Consider the following 21,683-nt stretch of genomic DNA (forward strand, 5'->3'; position numbering starts at 1 on the left):
AACAAAATTGAGAATAAAAATCACCTGGACATCTCAATAGATGCAGAGAAAGATACAAGATGCATTCAACAAGATACAACATCTATTTATGACAAAAACTCTGAACTAAATGAGTATAGAAGGAAAATACCTCAACATAATAAAGACCATAAATGACAAACTCACAGCTAACATCGTTCTCAATGGAGAAAAACTGAAAGCTATCCCTCTAAGAACAGGAATCAGACAAGGATGCCCACTTTCACCACTCTTATTTAACATAGTTTTGGAAGGCTTAGCCAGGGCAATCAGGCAAGAAAAAGAAATAAAAGAGATCCAAATTGGAAAGGAAGAAGTGAAACTGTCACTTTTTGCAGATTTCATGATTTTATATATAGAAAACCCTTAAAAATCCACTAGAAAATCTTCTAGAAATAATAAATGAATATGGTCAAGTTGCAGGATACACAATCAACACATAAAAATCAGTTGTGTTTCTATATACTAATGATGAAGTAGCAGAAAGAGAAATTAAGAATAAAATCCTACCTACAATTGCAACAAAACGAATAAAATACCTGGGAATAAACTTAACCAAAGAGGTGAAAGATCTGTACACTGAAAACTATAAAACGTTGTTGAAAGAAATTGAAGAAGACACAAAGAAATGGAAAGATATTCCATGCTCTTGGATTGGAAGAATTAACATAGTCAAAATGTCCATACTTCCTAAAGCAATCTACTGATTCAGTGCAATACCTATCCAAGTTCCAACAACATTTTTCACAGAGATAAAACAAAGAATCCTAAAATTTATATGGAGCAACAGAAAGACCCTGACTAGCCCAAGGAACCTTGAGGAAAAAGAACAAAGCTGGAGGCATCACACTCCTTGATTTTAAAATATATTACAAAGTTCTAGCCCAAAAAAAGAAACACAGATCAATGGAAAAGAATCAAGAGCCCAGAAATCAACCCACACATCTATGGACAGCTAATTTTCGACAAGGAAGCCAACAACATACAATGGAGAAAGGAAAGTCTCTTCAATAAATGGTGTTGGGAAAACTGGACAGCCACATGCAAAAGAATGAAAGTAGACCATTATCTTACACCACACAGAAAAATCAACTCAAAATGGATTAAAGACTTGAACGTAAGACCTGAAACCATGAAACTTCTAGAAGAAAACATAGGCAGTATGCTCTTTGACATCGGTCCTAGCAGCATATTGCAAGTCCCATGCCTGACCAGGCAAGGGAAACAATAGAAAAAATAAAGAAATGGCAGTACATCAAACTAAAAAGCTTCTGCACAACAAAGGAAACCATCAACAGAACCAAAAGACAACCTGACACTTGGGAGAAGATATTTGCCCACCATATATCTAATAAGGGCTTAATATCCAAATATACAAAAACGCATACATCTCAACAATAAAAAAACTAACAACCCAATTAAAAAATTGGCAAAAGATCTGAACAGACATTTCCCTAAAGAACATATGCAGATGGTCAACAGGTGCATGAAAAGATGTTCAACGTCATTAACTATCAGGGAAATGCAAATCAAAACTACAACGAGATATCACCTCACTCCAGACAGAATGGCTATAGTTAACATGACAGCAAATAACAAGTGTTGGAGAGGATGTGGAGAGAGGGAACCCTCATACACTGCCAGTGGGAGTGCAAACTGGTGCAGCTACTATGGAAATCAGCATGGAGATTCCTCGTAAATTAAGACTAGAACTACCAGGGCCTGCCCTGTGGTGAGTGGTTAAGTTCGCACACTTTACTTTGGGAGCCCAGGGTTTTGTCAGTTCAGATCCTGGGTGCGGACATGGCACCACTCATCAAGCCATGCTGAGGTCGCATCTCACATAACACAATCAGAGAACTACAACTAGAATATATAACTGTGTATTGGGAGGCTCTGGGGAGAAGAAGAAGGAAAAAAGAAAAGAAGATTGGCAACATATGTTAACTCAGGTGCTCATCTTTAAGAAAAAACTAGAACTACCATATGATCCTGGTATTCCATTGCTGGGTATTTATCCAAAGAACATGAAAACACAAATGCATAAAGATACATGCACCCCTATGTTCATCGCAGTATTACTCACAATAGCCAAGACATGCAAGCAACTTAGGTGCCCATCAAGGGATGAATGGATAAAGAAGATGTGGTATATATACACAATGGATTACTACTCAGACATAAAACATGATGAAATCTAGCCATTTGTGACCACATGGATGGACCTTGAGGGTATTAGGCTAAGCAAGATAAGTCAGAGGGAGAAAATCTAATACCCTGTGATCTTACTCATAAGTGGAAACTAAAAACAATGACAAACAAACACATAGAAACAGAGATTGGATTGGTGGTTACCAGAGGGGAAACAGGGGAGGCAGGAGGACAAAAGGGGTGATTAGGCTCATGTGTGTGGTGATGGATTGTAAGTAGGCTTTGAGTGGTGAACATGATGTAATCTACACAGAATTGAAGTATAATGATATACACCTGAATTTTATATAATGTTATACACCAGTTACTGAAATAAAAAATAAAAAAATCCCTAAGCTTTAATGCTAAGATCTTTATCTTATTCAGGAAGAGGATATAGTTATTTATAAACTTTAGATTTGGGTAGGAGTATATAAATTTAAATATTTATTTTATAAAAGTTGGTGGTAACTATTAAAAGAATAAAAACATTTATAATTTCTCAACCAGAAGAGGAATAATAAAGAGAATAAAGAAAAAATATAACAGAAAACATGGCAAATATAAAGCTCAAATAAAATTTCAGAGATAAACATCAGTATATCAATAGCATTAAATTCACATGGGCTAAAATTCCAAATTAAAAGATGGCAACTCTAAGGCTAAATTAAAAGAGTAAAATCCAGCCGTGGCTATTTGTAAGAGACAAACATAAAAGACTGGCTAACAAGTGATGGGGAGGTATATATATTATATGTAAATACTAATTAATAAATACATAACTACTTAATTGAATATCCTTAAAAGGGAGAGAGAGGGATACTTCATGCCAATAAAAGAGAGAACCCATCAAGAATTTTTTTCCAGCTTTACTGAGATATAATTGACATATAATGTTATATAAGTTTAAGATGTACGATGTGATGATTTAACCCTTCAAGATGTTGTAGTAAACATGAAGTTACATGATCCCAGTAACATAGTCTGGGAATACATGAAGGGAAAATAAATAGAAGGCATGGACAAATCTACAATCATAGTATAGTAATTTGATACTTTGTCTCTAAAAGAGAAAGTTTCAGTGAGAGGGAAAAAGGTAAATTAGTAAAATAGAGGAGGGAAATGTCTAATCTAATAGATCCATATAGCTTTTGATTGTTTCCAAAAATTGTGTCATTTATACATTCTAAAGCTGTAAATTTACTCCACTGAAAATGTGCACAATGTGCCAAAGATTTTGAACGAAGCTCCAAAAAGAAGAATTCCAAAATGTTTTGAGCAATTGCAGCATCTCAGGAATAAATTTGTAATTTCCCCAGACTTCGCCTTTGACGGGAACAGTGCTCATTAGGCTGTATGTTTTCTGTATGTGTGTTAGAATTATATTACTTCATATTTGTGCACTAATTTTCTAAACCCTGTTAGATAGTAAGATGTTTTACAGCAAGGATTGTGTCATTGTGCACGTTATTCTCCGCGTCTGACACATAGTAGGCACTCATATAATGTTCATATGCTGAATAAATGAATGAATGTCCAAGGTTCTCCTTTTCATGGCATACATCTTTTCTTAAAGACTACTTTTTAGAGCTCTTTTAGGTTCACAGCAAAATTAAGAGGAAGGTACAGAGATCCCATATACAGGGATCCCATAATCCCCTACCCACACATTTCCATAGCTTGCCCCATTATCAGCATCTCCCACAAGAGTGGTACATTTGTTACAACTGATGAACCTACATTGACACATCATAATCACCCAGTCCATGGTTTACATTAAGGTTCACTTTTGGTGTTGTACATTCTATGGGTTTGGACAAATGTATAATGACACGTATCTGTCGTTATAGTATCCTACAGACTATTTTCACTGCCCTAAATTCCTTTGTGGTCTATTTATTCATCCCTCCACCAACCTTTGGCAACCACTGGTCTTTTTACTTTCTCTATAGTTTGGTCTTTTCCAGAATGTCATGTAGTTGAACTCCTACAATATGTAGCCTTTTCAGATTGGGCTCTTGGTAATACACATATATGTTTTCTCCATGTCTTTTCATGGCTTAAGAGCTCATATTTACTAGCAGTAAAAAATATTCCATTGTCTAGATGTACCACAGTTTATCCATTTACTTACTGAAGAACATCTTGGTTGCTCCCAAGTTTGGGCAAATATGACTAAAAACATCTAATTATGCTACAAATGTCCATGTCCATGTTTTTGTGTGGAGATAAAGTTTACAACTATGTTTAGTTTTGAGATAATTAGCCAACTCTCTTACAAAGGGGCTGTACCATTTTGCACTCCTCCCAGCAAGGAGAGTTCCTATTCTTCCACATGCTCACCAGCATTTGGTGTTGTCAGTGTTCTGGATTTTGGTCATCCTAACAAGTACATAGTGGTATCTAGTTGTTTTAATTTGCATTTCCCTGATATCATACGATATGGAACATCTTTTTATATGCTTATTTGCCATCTATAGATCTTTTTTGATGAGGTGTCTCTTCAGATCTTTTGCCCATTATTTGATTGGGTTGTTTGTCTTCTTATTGTTGAGTTTTAAGAGTTCTTTGTATATTTTGGATAACAGTCCTTTATCAGATGTGTCTTTTGCAAAGATTTTCTTTAAGTCTGTGGCTTGTCTTCTCATTATTATGATACTTTCTTTTGCAGAGCAAGTTTTTAATTTTAATGAAATGCAGTTTATCCATTATTTCTTTCACGGATTGTCCCTTGACAATGTATTGAGAAGTCATAACCATATCAGAAGTCATCTAGATTTTCTTCTACGTTATCTTCTTAGAGTTTTATAATTTTGCAACTTTGCATTTATGTCTATGATCCCTTTTGAGTTAATTTTTTGAAGGGTGTCAGGTCTGTGTCTAGATTCATTTTTTCCCATGTGGATGTCCAATTGTTCCAGCATCATTTGTTGACACCTTATGCTGTTTTAAAAACCAAATCCTTTCACCATATAAAAAATTGAATTCCAGATAAACTAAAAAAAACCTAAAAAATATTTGAACAAAATACAGGAGAATAGTTACATAACCTGAGGAGAGGTGGCCTTCCTAAATAAAACAGAATATCCATACGCCAAAAATATGGAAAAATAGAAAGATTTGACTGTGTCAAACACACAAAAGTATCTGTGAGTATCTGTGAAGAACATAGAGAATGTTAAGAGGCAACGGAAAGTCTATGGGAATTTGATTTTACAAAAGGTGGAAAAGAGTTGATATTTGTACTTTACAGTGTGCTCCTATAAATTAGTAAGAAAAAGAAATGAAAAGGGAACTTCCTGAAGAAGAAACCAGAAATCCAAGAAGAAGGAAGAGGAGGAGGAACAAGTGTAGGAGCAGAAAAAAAGAAAATATGGTCTGCCAGAGGAGTAGTTAGGAGAAGACAAATATAAATCAGGATGAGACACCTTCTTCCACTTATCAGATTGGCAAGAGATGAAAAGTTTCATAACGTCAAGTTCTGGCAAGGTGGTAAGCCCTATGATATACTATTTGTGAGAATGCAAATTGATATAATCTTTTGAAATATAACTTTAAATTAACATTTAAATTTACATAGCTTTGACTAAGCAGTTTTACCTTTTATAAGTGTGTCCTCATTGGTTGGAGACAGATGTTTAAGGATGTTTATCTAGTTTATTTTGTTCATCTGTGGGAGAACAATAAAACAAATTATGCTACAACTGCAATACTGAAATGCTGTGCCATCATTAAAAAGAATGAGAAGGCCTGTTGGTGCTAAGCTGGAAAGATGATCGTAACAGAATGTCAAGTCAAAAAGGTAAATAGCAAAGTTGTAAGTTTTCATTTTCATAAACATATGTATATATTAGAGTATATATAATGCATAGACATATATTTACGGAGGAAATAGAATTCTACACGCAAAAGTCTTCTAGCAATTACTCTGGGGGATGGCCCTGGATAGCAGAGGAAGAGGAGATTTGGCTCTTACTTCTTAATTTGTCAAAACCTTGTAGGATTATGAGTGGCTCTCCTTTATGTTTGTGGAAAAATGTTAGTAATTTTCAAATATAAAAATTTTCTGAAAATAAAGTACAAAGAGTTTTTGAGATGGATATTTGGATAAAAATGTAATATCTTAACGGAAAAGAGAAAGCAGTGGTCTCTTTAGAAGTGGTTGTAATAGTAGTAAAACCTGCACAGATCCAAAATCTATAGTCCCAAATCCTCCGGGCCAGATGTCTTTTAAAACTCAGATTTTATAAAGGTAATAGGGTGTGTTTACATTTGTAGGAGGGTAGGGTGGAGAGGAGGAGAGGAGAAGAGGGGTGAGGAGGGAGAGGAGAGAAGAGGGGAGCAGGGAGGGGAGGGAATGAAAATTAAAGAGAAAGAAAGTGGAGTGAATGGAGAGGAGGGGAATGGGGGTTTGACACAAACAAGAGCTGTTTGTGTGATACCACTGCATTCTTCTAGAACCTTGTGATATGAACTAGAAACACCAGAAACAGTTAGGAACAAACAGTAGGCTGTCTGTAGTGATCAACATGTAAAATTATCAGAAGCTGATCTAAAGACAGAAAGTGGAAGTGGACAGAAAATTGTGAATTTGCAGACTCTTGCTTCAAGGTATTACTACATTAAAGTGATATTGCCATGTTCCATAACAATTCTGATGTCTTGCAATGGCTCCATCTCGATATTGCAGGGCAGTTTCTCATGCTCACTTAGCCTCTGAGCTGAGGACAGCTCAGCAGAAACTTGCCCAGGAGGCCCGTATACAGCCCACGCACACCTCCGCATCCCAGCGGATGCCACACACAGATGGCCAGCTTCCCCCACAAATGTGAATATGTCAATCATCAGGGAATCAAGCCCAGAGATTTTTCTTATGAAACCTTTGTCCTGAAGTGACTTGCTCAGGAACACACAATAAGTGCAAGATCCAAAACTTTAGCTCTTGGCTTCCTAGAGCCCTTCTGTCAGAGAAGGACAGCACTTGCTTCTGAAGCTCTCTAACATAACTTACAGAGTTCTAAAAGTGCTCCGTTTTGGGGTTTTATTCTTTTCTTTTTAATATTTACTTTGGCTTGGCGTGTAATCTCACCTGTTTAGGAGGCCTCCTTTAGGTCAACCATACGAAAGCAGGTCAATTCTGTGCAGCCAGAAGTCACTGGCTAAAGACCTGGAGGGTTACTGCCTGTGGAGATCGGCACTGACTGTACATTAGGGACGCTGAGCATGAAAGAGGAACTACATGTAAGAATCCTGCTCAGACCAAGCCAAGAAAGAAAGGAGACAGAACCGACACTTCACTAGAAAGAGTCCAAACTCAGCCTTTGGCTTAGCATTGCTTTGCCGGGTGACTTGTAGCTAACAGCGTTTTGGAATAAGAGTAGAGGCTGATTGAACAATGCAAATAGAGGAAGTGGCAATGCAGACAACACTTCACCTCTTACTCATTCTTTTATAGTCTAAATATTTCCAGATTCCTAGAACATTCTGTGATTTTTTTCCTGCATTGTAGAAAAACTGAAAAACCTTTCCAGAAGCATAGTTACAAATAAGGTTTGCATTCAACCATAGTAATATTATTTTGTTAGTTTAAGCAAATATTTAATAGCCTGGTGTTATAGTTTGGTATTTTTCTTTTATTTCAAGTCTTCAAGTAAACAAAAGTATTGCCATGCAGAAGAGATGACTAGACAGAGGCCATCGTGCTTTAGATGTGCCTTGAGACAATTCTCACCATTCAGACTCCTGCCTATTTAGTTCCACAGGGAGTCTTATAAACCTATTCCTACTTGACATGCTTTCTTTCAAAATCTTACAGAGATTGTAGTGAAATAATAGTAAATTTGCCAAGAATTTAAATTGTGCTGGAATTTAGATTGAAGGCTCAAGGCCCTCTTTCCTTCTCTTCAAGGTTTCCCCATGTCTTTGTTAGAAAATGTTACCACAATGCGTCATATTCATAGTCATGGTAACAAAGGTACCTTGAAGTTCTTCATAAAGAGATAATTAATAAGAACTCTGGTTCCAAGTTTCAAAACCAACTTGAACTTGCTTTAGTTAAAAAGAAAGTGGCAATTTATAACAATGTAGAAGGGTCTCATGAAAATTTATTAGAGAAATGCTTGGAAATGTGAACAGGAAATCCATCAGACCTCTCTACTTTTTGTTTCTGTGGTTCTGTAAACATCTTTGTCCTTACTTCTCTATAGATCTTTTTTGTGGGTTCTCATTCCATGTAACAGATCAAGTGACAGCTTCCAAGATTATAGCATCTCTCAAAGCAATACTGAACTAGCGTCTGCTAGTCCAAAATCAAAAATTATGGGATACAATTTAACTGGCCTGGCTTGGGTCAGGTATCTACACCTTTTGCAATCAGCTATGGTCAGAGAGGCATTACTATTAGAAACCCACCACTATGGATGGAAAGTAGTGATGCAGAGGGGAGGCTCACTTAAGAACATTATTTAATATACATTCTGGGATGCGTCTACTAAAGCAACCTCCTTAGAGCCTCCACAGGCAAACACACTCTTCTTCCCATACATGCAATCCCAAAGATGCCTTCACACAACGTTGCAGACAGACTTCTAAGATGGTCCACAATCATTCCCTCCTCCTGATGTTCATGTCCTTCCCCTTGAGTGTAGGCTGAACCTAGTCACTTGCTTCTAACCAATAGAATATAGCAAAGGTGATGAAATGTCACTTGTGATTGGATTACAAAAGATTTTGACTTCCATGTTTCCTGGAGATTCTCTCTATTGCCTTTTTTTTTTTAAAGATTGGCACCTGAACTAACATCTGTTACCAATCTTCTTTTTTTTCTCTTCTCCCCAAAGCCCGCCAATAAATAGTTGTATATCCAATTGTAAGTCTTTCTAGTTCTTCTGTGTGGGGCACCACCTCAGCATGGCCTGATGAGCGGTGCCATGTCTGTGCCTGGGATCCGAACTGGTGAAACCCTGGGCTGTGAAGCAGAGTGAGCAAACTTAACCACTTGGCCACGGGACCAGCCCCTCTTTATTGCCTTCTTGATTTGCACTCTTTAATGAAGCAAGTTGCCATTTTGGAGATGCCCACAGGGCAAAAAACTGAGGAAAACCTCTGGGAATAGCCAGCAAGAAACTGAAGCCCTCAGTCCAATGACCCATGAGAAACTGAATCCTGCCAACAATGACATGAGTTTGGAAGCAGATCCTTCCCCAGTACAGCTTTGAGATGACCTTGACTGCAGCCTGTGTGAGATCCTGAGACAGAAGTCCCAGCTAAGCTGTGCCCAGATTCCTAACTCACAGAACTTATGAGATAATCAATATGTCTTGTTTTAAGTTGCTAAGTTTTGGGGCAATTTGGCAGGCTGCAATAACTAATGCATACAAGAGCATCTACTTATCCCATCTACAACTGCAAAGGTCTCATCCCCAGCCCTATAAAGTAATCATTCAAAGTCAGCAACTGATTCTTCACCCAGAAGCAATATCTTTGAGCTACTTTGCTCCCAGTTTATAATCTCTGAGTGACGTTCATTCTTCCTCTGATTTCATCTTTACTCAGTTCCAGGTGACTTTTCTCTAAATGATAAACTTAACAATTGATTCAACAAACGTATATTGAGAACCTATTACAGCCATGTGCTACATAAGAACATTTCAAGCACAATTGACCACATATACCACGGTGGTCTCAAAAGATTAGCACCATATAGCCTAAGCGTGTAGTAGGCTGTACCATCTGGGTTTGTGTAAGTGTGCTCTATGATGTTCACACAACAACAAATTTGCACAACTCATTTCTCAGAACGTAACCCCATCATTAAGAGGTATGTCACTGTACTTGGCAAGCATGAGTCTAAGCATCTGGGGTACATCAGTGAACAAAACATGGAGATTTTGCTGTTATAGACTTACATCCTGGCATAGGGAGATGGAGAAAAAAAAAAACTAGACATAAGTATGCATTTCATCAAGCCTGAGGTGGAAATTTTGTCACATTTTAACATCTATAAAATCTCGGTACGTCTAATAATGGATGACCTATCATAGTTTGTTTGGTAGCTTTTCTTCTTTCTTAGCTGTGCATAAAATAATGGTACATATTAAAATTGTTGATTCTTACATTTGCAGAAACACTGTAAGTAAATTACGTAGTGCATTAGAAGATAAAAATAGTATGAAAAAGGTGGAGTAAGGTAAGGGGGATCAGGGCTGAGAATAGAAGGGAGGGGGCAGATGGTAGGGTTAAATAGGGTGGTCTGGGTAGACCTTGCTCTGACCTATTAAAAAGGTGACATTTGAGCAAAGCCTTGAAGGTATGAGGGAGCTAGCTAAGCAGACACCTGAGAAAGAGCATTGCAACCAGAGAGAACAGCGAGGGCAGAGGCCCTAAGGCAGAAACACACGTGGTACTTTCAGTAGTAGCCCACTAGCCTTTGTGGTTGGCGTATACCTAGCAAGAGGGAGAGAAAGAGAGGAAGGCCGTGTGCTAATAATGGGAGTCTGCTCAAGTAGGCCTTAGAGTTGGCTCTGGATAAAGCCAAAAGAACCACTAAAGGATTTAAGCTGAATGAGAAGATCTGACAAATTTTTAAGAAGTCACTTTGGCTACTGTGTTGAGGTTAGGCTGCACGCAAGCAAATGCTCTGTTATTATTTTAGTATTTGCATTTAACACCAAAAATATTCTAAGATGGGTTCCTCTTTTTCTTGGTTCCTCTCACTCCAGTGTTGGTGAGAAGTAGAAAAAGTTCTGTTTCCTGTTCATGGTTGATGTAACTAGACCTAAATTTTTACTTTGATTATATATGTTTTGTTGAAAAGGAGTTAAAGATATTGAGATTTTACCTTTTATGCTTTTATTGAAGATTTATTGGATGTGAGGATTAAAAACCCCATGTTTTCTTTCCTTAGCGTATTTTATTGTGAACAAAAGAATTATATGATATATTTACGTTGCATGAATTATACGCTGTAACAAGCTTCTCCTTGATTGTGCACCATCTATACACAGTGTTACCTGTCAATAATTCTATATGAAAGTATAAAATCTAATGAGGTCTTTCTTGTTGGAGTCTGATCTTCCTTCTTTTCCCCTCACTTGTCAGGATGCTTACAACTGATCTTATGGTTTTAACCAGGGCTTGTGCTGACCACTTGCCAAACAGTCTCCTGAGTCGGGATTCACCTTTCAACTGCCCACCCAGCAGCTCCACCGCTAAGTTTCATAGAAACCACGAACATGCTGCATTTAGAATGAAATTCAGCGCCCTCCACTCATGAAGCTTCCTTTTCTCCACTGAGTTAAACTCCTTTCTGTCCCTCATCCCAACTCATCAGTCTACTTAATAGAGCCTAATAATGACTCTATGAGTTGTTACATTTAGATACACACACACTTCACTCCATACCCACTCTAATTGCTTAGTTTAGGTCATCAGCTTTCCTTAGAAAACTAAAGAGCTCTCTCAGAGAGATCTGGGTTTGATTCCCAGCTCTTCCTCTTACTTATTTTTGAAAACAAAACAAAGAAATCTTTAGCCTGGTACCTCATCTGCAAAACAGAGATAAAATGTCCACTTTATAGAGATTTTCTGAAAGCAACTTTTATTGTGGCTTTCATCTAGTAAGAGCTCAATAATGATTGCTATATAATGATAAATATTATAGCAATAATTACACGTGTGTATACATTTTTCTAATTGTTATTAATTATGTTTTAAATAAAAGTAGATTTGATACAGTTGTCTTGGATTATAGAAGTAAGAATGTTGTATTTTTAACTTTATAAAATGAACTTGTATCACGTTTTTAGTAAAAAAAATAAAATAATCTTTATAAGTTCCAACTAAATCAATGTTTGCCTCTTACAATTAAAAGTTCTTAACTGTAAGAGAAAGAATAGGGTACTAGCAAAATATTTACTTCCTTAAATAATCATGACATTACACTTTCTCCTTTTAACGTTTACCACAATCATTTTTGTTCTTTTATGAAAAAGTAATTAACATAATTTATGTCCAAAGTGGTCAGCTACTTGATAAAATATTAAATAATGAGCATCTAACACACAGTCTCTAGTAACGTATGTATGCGGACGGTGTTGAATACACTGGTAGCTCTTATCCCTCAGGGTGTTCTCTGCAATTGCACTGGGCACTGCGGCTTTTGGAGGGGACAGCGGTCCCTCGTGATGTTTGTGGTAATAAAGTCCCGCAAACATGGCATGCCAGAGGGAGGGCCCTAGAGCGTCGTGGCCAGGAGTTCAGACTCCCGAGTCTCATTCTCTAGGTTCAGGTCACAGCTTCACCATTGCCAACAGGGTGACTCTAAGCAAGTTAACCCCTGTTTCTGCCTATTTCAAATGGGGGTAACACTACCTGATGACGGGGCTGCTGTGAATAGTAAATAAACAGTCAATAAATGTGAAATCGCTTCAGCATATTTGGGAGAAACACAGACAACATAAACAAATTAAGGACTGAATTCTTGCAGTAAAAAGAATATATTCAAATTGTTAACCTCAGTGTTTCCCTAAATTCCTCATTACCCTTTTTCAATAATACTTTTAAACACGCCAAGTAATTAGTGTTCCGTGGGTTAAAATGCAAAAGTTGCTATGTAAAAGGAGAAGATTTGGGGTCCAGAAAGACTAGCTATCTAATCCTAGTGTGACTACTTATACCACTCGGCAAGTTGATTTTACTGATATGTTGATTCTTATTGAAGATAATAATAACTCACAGAATTGATACAAGTTTTAAGTGGCAAAATATTTACAACATTCAGCACAGAACCTGCTACGCAGGACCAGTTAATAAATGTTCTTTTCCTTCCATTTTTACTGTCTTCACTAACTCTTTAGAGAGTACTCAGGGAGGAATGATAATCAACTTGCAAGAATGGAATGAAAAGGACCCAAGCATTTCCTGAGGCAGAGTACCTTCTAAGGCCCTTTCCAACAATTCCAGAAGTAAGTAGGTGGGAAAGAGTGGTCCACAGGCCCCCACAGCAGATGCTGAGCCCATGCTCGAGTACTTATGCAAGCCTAAGCATGGCACAGACATTTTGATAACCATTAATCCCCATCTTGCTGATCACATCTTGTACTCCAATGGTCTTGAGGAAAGAGAAATCAAGGATTCTCTCTGCTGCTTGCCCTGCAGGTAGTCATGGTTAGGGGCTAAGGGGACTTTGTTAACCAAAGTACTATAGGTCTAAGCAAGTCTGTGTGAGGACAGATGTTTCTTTCTGGCTCTTTGAATGCTCTTCCTCCCAGAGCTGCAGCATCTTACAAGAAAGTAACACTCCACACAAATCCCAGCATGTCGGTCCCAGCTCCTTCACACTTCTTTAGGCTTCTCTCTTGCTACTGATTTCATCTTTCTAGGCCAGCTTTTCCTCACAGTTGGAAGGTGAAGAGCCAAGATTCAGAATGAACTTATAAATGATATAAAGAAGTCCCTTCGAAGAAATTTGGTTTTAGGTAAAAAGCATCTCTATCACAGCAAAGAGAAGTTTCCAAATGGTTCAGCCTAACTTTTTAGGAAACTAAATAGGGGTTTGGTGTAACATCCCGTCTAGCGATGGAGTACTAATTTTACTCTTGTCTTGCTTCATCTTGTGTACGCATCTTTTGACTTCAGGACTGTGCAGCGTAGTGTGTCCTTAGTTAAGATTGGGACCTAATACTCAGGTAGCCTGTATATCAGGATCTGTGTCACTCTTTCTAGATTCCTGGTATACTTTTACTGAGAAAAAGGAGTAAGGGAAAAGGAGAACACGGACAAGAAGCAATATCATCCTCTAATGACAATGTGTGGCTCTATGGAGAAGTGTGCTGTCCTGCTTCCTCAATTCAGGAAATCGAAATCAGAAACACAAAAATGGAGGAAATGATTATTAAATTTCATAGTTCTTTGGTTTAATTCTAGCACTAGATTTGCATTTTCCTGAACCTGTTTGGATGCCAGCTCTCCGGGGAAATATCTGTCTAACACAAGGCTTTAGAGAACAGATGCAAACAGATTAGACTTTGCCTTAAAACAACTTGCCATTTGCATTTGAGGATTGAAAAGGAGGAGGATTAACTTGCAGTATTGGCCCATGTAATACTCATTTGGTTTCTCTTGAGATTTATTTCCATTTGCTGTGCTCTAGTGCAATCCTTACTACTTCAATAAATGGTTAATCTTATTCTCCATTGGGGTGAGTCCTATTTGAAGCACAGTGTAGTCCATCTGCCAACAATAACACTTAAATAGTGCAAACATTGGTTTTTATCATTACAAAGCCCTCCAATGGACTGATTAATTTCAGAATTGCGTTTTATGGATTCTAGTGATGCTCTGCTTGTACAGATGCCTTCTGATAACACATGGTCCACATTCTCCTTGCAAACTTAGTGGAATCATTCAGCTATCCAAATTCCTATGTACAGCACTGGAATGAGAGCAACACTAAGCAAAATGGGCTCTATAGTTGATCTTTATTTTATAATCACAGTGCCGAAAACTTCAATTGAAGGAAAGGAACAATTGGGGGTGAACAAGTAACCGTGCACCATAAATACACCATCTTGAGAATGAGTATAAATGTAGAGTTCATAATTGCAATAAAGTTGCACTACAACTAAGTTAATAGAGCACATTTTTATTAATCCAGCGTCCTTGCTCTGTTCCAGGAGGCCAACCTTGCAACTGTCACTTAGTGTAATTGAGTCTCATTTTCTTCATCTGTAAAATGAGGAATTGACTTAAATGATCCACAAGGTCCCTTTTAGATGTATAAGTGTGATTCTCAATGTACATGTCCTACTATATTATAACTAGATACAAAGTATAATGTTATTATGAACAGCTATAATTAGTATTACTTTTGTGTAACTGCTCTAGATTAAAGTTTTTTCTTTAATGTTTACTTTTCCAGCATCTGCAATTACTGTCAGCATCAATAATGAGTCATCGTTACCATCCTCACATTGACATTCTCTCATGGTAAAAAGTAACAACCTGGCCATAGTGAAATACCTCCAGCTCCTGTCAGTTTGCCCACTGGGCTCCCACTGACTCACCCCTGGGCCTTTGCGTGTCCTTCTTCATGAGTCACTCCTGCTCAGGATCCTCCTGACCAAGCCTCCACATTCCCTGGCTAGCTCTAATTCATGCACCATGACTCATTTCAAATCAGCTCCCGTAGCACTCCGAACTTATGCCTATTGTTGTACAAAATATTGTAAATACCCATTCATGTCCCTGTGTCCTCTTATGCTGTCAATTTCACGAGGGCTGGGACTAAAGTGTCGCTTTTGCCTTTCTACCTCTCATTGCTCAGCACAGTGCCTGAAGCAAGATCCTAGTGAGTAAGTGCTGCCAGATGTCTGGCACAGAAAACTGGAAAGAAGGGAACGGTTGCATATCAGGGTACAGGAGTAAGAGATAAGGTAAGGGTGGGTAAAGCACTTGAATACGAGATGCTGAGACATGTTGCTGGGTATCTATCAGCTCTGGGAAGTGGGCCGTACACCACCATATCTGGGGTTATTGTTCCCTGGGAAGTAGTCAGAGATCAGCAGTGGCGAGGGGCTCACAGAACATCACTCACACCCCTGCAGCTTCAAAGAAAACTAAAGCAAAAGTAATTAGAAGCTGTCTTTTCCCGCAAATTACCCAAACATTTAGATTATCAAATTTCATAGGAGAGGGTGAGGGAGGGAGAAAACTATCTATTTGGGTACACACAGTTTGCTAGCCTCTGAAAGAGATTTCAGAAGTGATACCTTTTTAAAATGGAGATAAACCATTTTTTCATAATCTCACTGATATGTTAATAGATGTGAAAAAAGCTAGTACGGAATCAAGTACAAAGCAGCAAGTGACATGGAATTTTTCTAGAGTTAAAAAGTATCAGTTTAAATTAAGGCAAATACCCTAGGGTAAGTGTACTGTATGGTATGACTGTATAACTCAAGTGTGAATGTCTCTGTTTTATTAGGGAAAAGAGGCTGACAGCAGGTGGTCTAAAGCGGGTGGATGGGTGTGCCACGGATGAGTCAAAACAGGGAGAAAATAGACAAATATCAACTCCTTTGCAGTTTTAACAAGGGCCTGCTGGTTTGTCTAAATATTCATCTGTGCAAAAACAAATAGATGCTGTGAGCAGAAATACTCGCCCTGCCTGGCTGAGAGCTTGCCTATTAACAAGAATAATAGCAGGTAATAGCGGGTAATAGTGGGTGGGAGGGGTGAGGAGGGGGGGCGGAGCGGGGGGAACTTCCCCTGCCTTGCAAGCAGCTGCCTGCCCTTTGGGAGCAGCTGCCCGTGTTTAGTGATAACTGGAGAGGGTTGATGTCACTTGTTTGTAATCTTGTCTGCCTCTGGCTATTTGAGGCAGATATACTAAAAATCTGGGCTGCTGAAGGCTGAAAATAGAGATTTGTTTCATAAGAAGGCATTGCAATAGGCATTGCAATCAACAAATGTCTATTCTTTTCAGAGTTTGATATATTTTCTTAGATTTCCCAACTATTCTTCTAAGGAATATGACAGAAAGAGCATTAGCATCTGGTCAGTCAACTGAACTGAAAACTAAGCATGGTAAATTTTAAATGAGTGTGTGTAGTACATAAATATAAATATGCAGATATATAATTGCATAGCATTTTTATAATTGTATAACATTTCCTGAAATATAGTACTAGCAAGCACGAGTTTATGAGGAAGCATATTCTGCTATCACGCCAGAGAATGGGTTGCCCTTTTGAAGAATAATTTGGTGAGATGGGCACGTTGAAAAATGAAACAAGTAATATTGCAAAGGTTAAATCCTTACAGAGTCAGTGATAAATACCAGTCCCCCAACCCTTATTCCAAATACTTCACCAGCAAGTGTGTCAGCCCACCACTGGGCATACCACGCACAGTGTGCTCAGAGCTGACGCTCAGGGCAGCTACTGTTCTCTTCATCTTCCTTCTGAAACATATCCTCAGTTTTGGAGAAGAAAAGGATAGGGAGACAAAGCAACGTAGCTGTGTTTCTTCAAAATCCAGCCCATAATGGACTCTATGTGCTAAATAAAACTGAGAGACCGTGGGAAGTGGTTTCCAGGGCAACAAGAGCTACAAAAGTAATTTTCAGACTTGGAAAACTCCTTGTGCGTTTTTACTGCAGATATTTCAGTGACACAAGTAACAAAATCAAGAGTAAAATGATGAGAGAAATAAGGAAGATTCAAGCCCCTAAATGTGGGCAGTTTGTTTAAAGCAGAGCAAACTGGGAGTAGAATAAGAGGTTATATGTTATAAAAAGCTGAAATGGGGAAGAAATGAATTATTTAGCTTGCTTCAAGGGAATAGAGGTAGAAATAAAATTCAGAAAAGAAAATTTAGTGTGTCAGGAAAAATATCCCAAAGAGAGAAAAAATACGCTAGTAGTTTGGTTCTAATATTCCAGAACAATCCTTGAAAAGAAGTCAGGCAAAACTCCATCCTCCAGGACAATGGGAAAGTGAATCATTACAGAACGTTAAAGGCAATGTTAGAGCAAGCCATGCTATCCCAAAAGGAGTATGAAGATTTACTCTCTTCTAGCCTCTAACTGTTAGGACTATTTGGCTCACATGTTCTGTAATAATTATTTTCTTGTAGAAAAGGCAGAAAAGTGTTACTGTAACCTAATCCATAGGTTCTCTCTAAAGAGAAAGCAATAATAATAAGCTGGTTTTCATTCTTAAAAACAATGTGAGTAGGCTTCTGAAAATTCTCAAAACAAGGCATACGTTTTGAGCTTCTGAAAGAGGTGAAGAGCCTGATTAGTGGCATAGGAGTGCTCCCTGTTGGAGCCTCACTGGGCTCTAGCCTCGCGTTTGCAAACATGGCTGCGGCCCCCGTGGCGGAAGGCTGACAACTGCAGGCTAAGTATTTCAACAAATCCTTAAGCACCTCGGAAAATCTGTCAAGAGTCACAGGGCCACTTGCTCCATTGAGAGGGTCTCCACTTACACTAACGCCTGGTCAACAGTAGACAACCTTGGGGGCCCGAGGCAGGCCTCTCCGTGCTCTCAGGGGAGGGGGCAAATCTGTTCTTTTGTACCTAGTTCAAGCATCCCTCATTTTCCACTAAATACAGAAATGTAATTTCTGATAACAGAGGAACCATCACCTGCAGATTAAATTACAGTGATAACTTGCATGTTTTGAGTGCCTACAGCGCATTATCGTCAATCTTCTCAACAATGCTGTCTGCCCAGCTTCACCAACCAGGAAACTGACTGCAGCTCAGGTCCTGTCTCTCTCTCTTTCTTTCTTTCTCTCTCTTCCAGTAGGGATGGGGTGGGGGCGGGGGCGGTTTGTTTGGTCTAAGCTTAAGTAGTAAGAGCTTAAACCAGGATTCAGACTGACCCATGCATATCTCCAGTGCTCTATTTTATTTTGCTACACTTCTAAAGCTGCTTCTCTGGTATTCAGGGCTTTTCAATCTAATTCCAATGTATATTATTACTCTTTTTTTCTTATCATCCTGTATCATACACCCTACATGTAAGATGAAATGAATCTCATACTGTTCTACGTATACGTTCCATACTTTCTGATATTTACATCTTTGCACATACTAATCATCCCCAACTCAATTCCCTATGTCAAATTCTAATTGTTCTTTAAGATCTCACTCAAAACTTCTCCTCCATATTTTTGTTCCTAATCCCCTATCAAGAAACATCTTTTCCTTTGATGTCTTTTCATAGCATAGTATTTCTTCTTCTTTAAATAACACATCACTCTTAACCTGGTTTAAGCTGTTCGTAACTCTTTACCTCTGTGATTAGCCCCTTTTTAGTGGTAATATCTATATCTGATTTAATTTAGCTTCCTATAAAGTATCTTAAACATAGCCAGTGATGAAAACACTTTTGTTGAGTGTTTAATTAATGAATAAACGCAGAATGATCCATTCAGAAGTCAGTCTCAGGTCCTCATTATCGTCAGCATCATTGCGGAGCTGGCATGTGTGAGACGAGCTCCGTGAGTACAATATGAAAAATATACTTTGTACATGACTATATATAGCTTTAAGGAAATTTATTGAAAGTTCCCTAGTATTAATGTATTGTCTCTCACAAAAATTTCACACATATCTTTCCTTTGAAACAGCACAACATCTTTAGATGGTCAAGAAGTTGGAAACTGTCAGAAACAGTGACATCTGGTGGTCCAGTGAAGGGCTTGTTCTGTGAAGGTGGATGGAAACAGATCACAGCTAGCAGAAGCCTCTCTCATCTTGAAAATACCCTTAACTGAAACTTAAATAAACAAGACAGTAATTAAAATAATGATAAGGTAATAATGCAATAATAGATATTTATTGACTTCACACTCTATGCCAGGCACTGTTTTAATGACTTTGCGTGTATTAATGCTTTAATCTTCACAAAATGCTATGTTAATTACTATAGTTATTCCAATTCGCAGATGAGAAAATTGAGATTTGCTCAAAGTCCCAGTGAGTAACTGGAGGAGCAGTGATTTCTGTCCAGCGGTCTACTCCCGAGTCACTGCTCTAGTCTACATTTGCTGTAACTTTCAAGCGAAGACACAAAACTTTTAATATTGGCTCAGCATTAAACTACTGATAGTGTAGAACCAGGATTGAAAAGACCGCATTGTCAGAGCCGGCCCAGTGACGCAGTGGTTAAGTTCGCATGTTCTGCTTCGGCCACCCAGGGTTTGCCGGTTTGGATCCTGGGTGTGGACCTATGCACCATTTGTCAAGTCATGCTGTGGCAGGCGTCCCACATATAAAGTAGAGGAAGACGGGCATGGATGTTAGCTCAGGACCAGTCTTCCTCAGCAAAAAAGAGGATTGGCAGCAGATGTTAGCGCCGTGCTAATCTGACCATGCTACAAGACCACGTTGTCCTGGTTATTCTAGAAGGGTCTAGACTCCTGTCTAGAATTGATCTTTAACTCACAAGTGCTCTAGAATATCTGGAATTAGACAGTTGTCCTACATTCAGGATCTAGGAAGATAGCATTTATTGGCTCAGCCAAGAGGCAACCATCCTTCTGGATTCTTGTTTAATGGATTTATTTGATGGTAGTATTTAGAGTTTCTCATTAGAGAATCTCCAGAAAATAATAGTGTTAGAGCTGAAAACGACTTAAGGGTATGATTTTCTTTTCAGCCAGCCTCCTTATTTTATAGATCAGTCAATTGACAAACAGAGTGACTTGCCGCAATATATAACTTTAATTAGAATGTGCTCCCTTTATTAGAAAATGCATTTAAATTTCAAGTGAGTTTTTGCTGTCTGTTTTTTCCTTTTGACAAATATTTCTTAAATACTTACCATATGCTGGATGCTGCAGTGGTTTTCAGACACGTAATAATAAACGAAATGCAATCTCTGTACTACAGCATGCTTACAGGCTGGTGGGAGGACACATGAGTATCTCGGCAATCACAAGGCAGTGTGGTGAGAGCAGCAGCAGCCACTCTCGATGCAGATGGCAGGAATATCTCATTCAGAGTATGAGTGAAGCAGGGCAGGCTTTCCAGGGGAAGCAACATCTGAGCTAAAACCTGAAAGATGAGAAGGAATCAACCAAATGAAGGGTACAGGAAAGGAATCAGCTTCCCAGGCAGAAGGGAGAGAATGTGCAAAGCCCCAAGCTAAACTAAGAATGGGGCTTCTTGAGGGAGCTTAATGAAATTTATTGAGGTTGGACTGCAGTGTTCAAGCAGAAAGTGGTGGGAGCTGAATAATCTGGGGTCAAATTGTGATAAGCTCACTGTGACATACAGAATGGATCAAAAGGCTCTTTACTGGAGAGAAGAAGACCAGTTAGGAGACTATTGCAATCCTGGAATGTTGGTGACAAAGAGGTTGAAGTAAAGTAGAGAGATTCCAGAAATATTTATAAGATAGAATTGACCAGTCCAATTATTGATTGACTACATAGAAAAGGCATCGTGGATACCCAGTTTTTGGCTTGGGCACATGGCAGGTTTTGGCATTTACTAAGATGGGGAAAATAGAAGAAGCAGTGATTACACACACGGTTCTGGAGCTCAATAGAGTTATAGCCTGGAGACAAAGATTTGAGAAGAACCAACAAGTAGATATAGTTGAAATGCTGGGAGGAGAAGATATTGCTTATGGTCTATCACTCAGGAAGAGCCCCAAAGAACACTAATTTTTTCAAGGATTGGTAAAGGAAGAGATGCTGCAAGGGAGACACAGAAAGTATCCAGGAAAGAAAAATGAAAATTCCGAGAGAAGTTTATTCCAGAAACTAAGAATAAGAGCATTTCCAGAAAAAGAGAAAAGTCAACAACAACAACATAGTAGTAACAATAGCAAGTGTCAGTTGAAAACTAACTGCATGATATTTGAAGCTCACACTAAACCTATGAAGACAGTTCTATTCTTATCCCCATGATACAGATGAGGATGATGATGACACCTAAGTCAGAGAACTGTTGTGAG

General features: G+C 38.4%; 1 long non-coding RNA gene across 2 annotated transcripts; it reads left to right on the forward strand.

Moving 5' to 3' along the window:
* The first annotated feature begins 5,840 nt into the window (after positions 1-5,840).
* Positions 5,841-20,604, forward strand: LOC139082268 (uncharacterized). Of its 2 annotated transcripts, none has more exons than XR_011538089.1 (3): positions 5,841-6,010; positions 19,348-19,533; positions 19,666-20,604. It is a non-coding gene; the product is annotated as an uncharacterized lncRNA (long non-coding RNA). The 2 variants fall into 2 exon arrangements; XR_011538090.1 differs by lacking the exon at positions 5,841-6,010 and adding an exon at positions 16,282-16,413 and having other exon boundaries at positions 19,666-20,601.
* Positions 20,605-21,683: the final 1,079 nt, after the last annotated feature.

Source organism: Equus przewalskii, chromosome 3 (genome assembly GCF_037783145.1).
Source record: "Equus przewalskii isolate Varuska chromosome 3, EquPr2, whole genome shotgun sequence".
Lineage (NCBI taxonomy): Eukaryota > Metazoa > Chordata > Mammalia > Perissodactyla > Equidae > Equus > Equus przewalskii.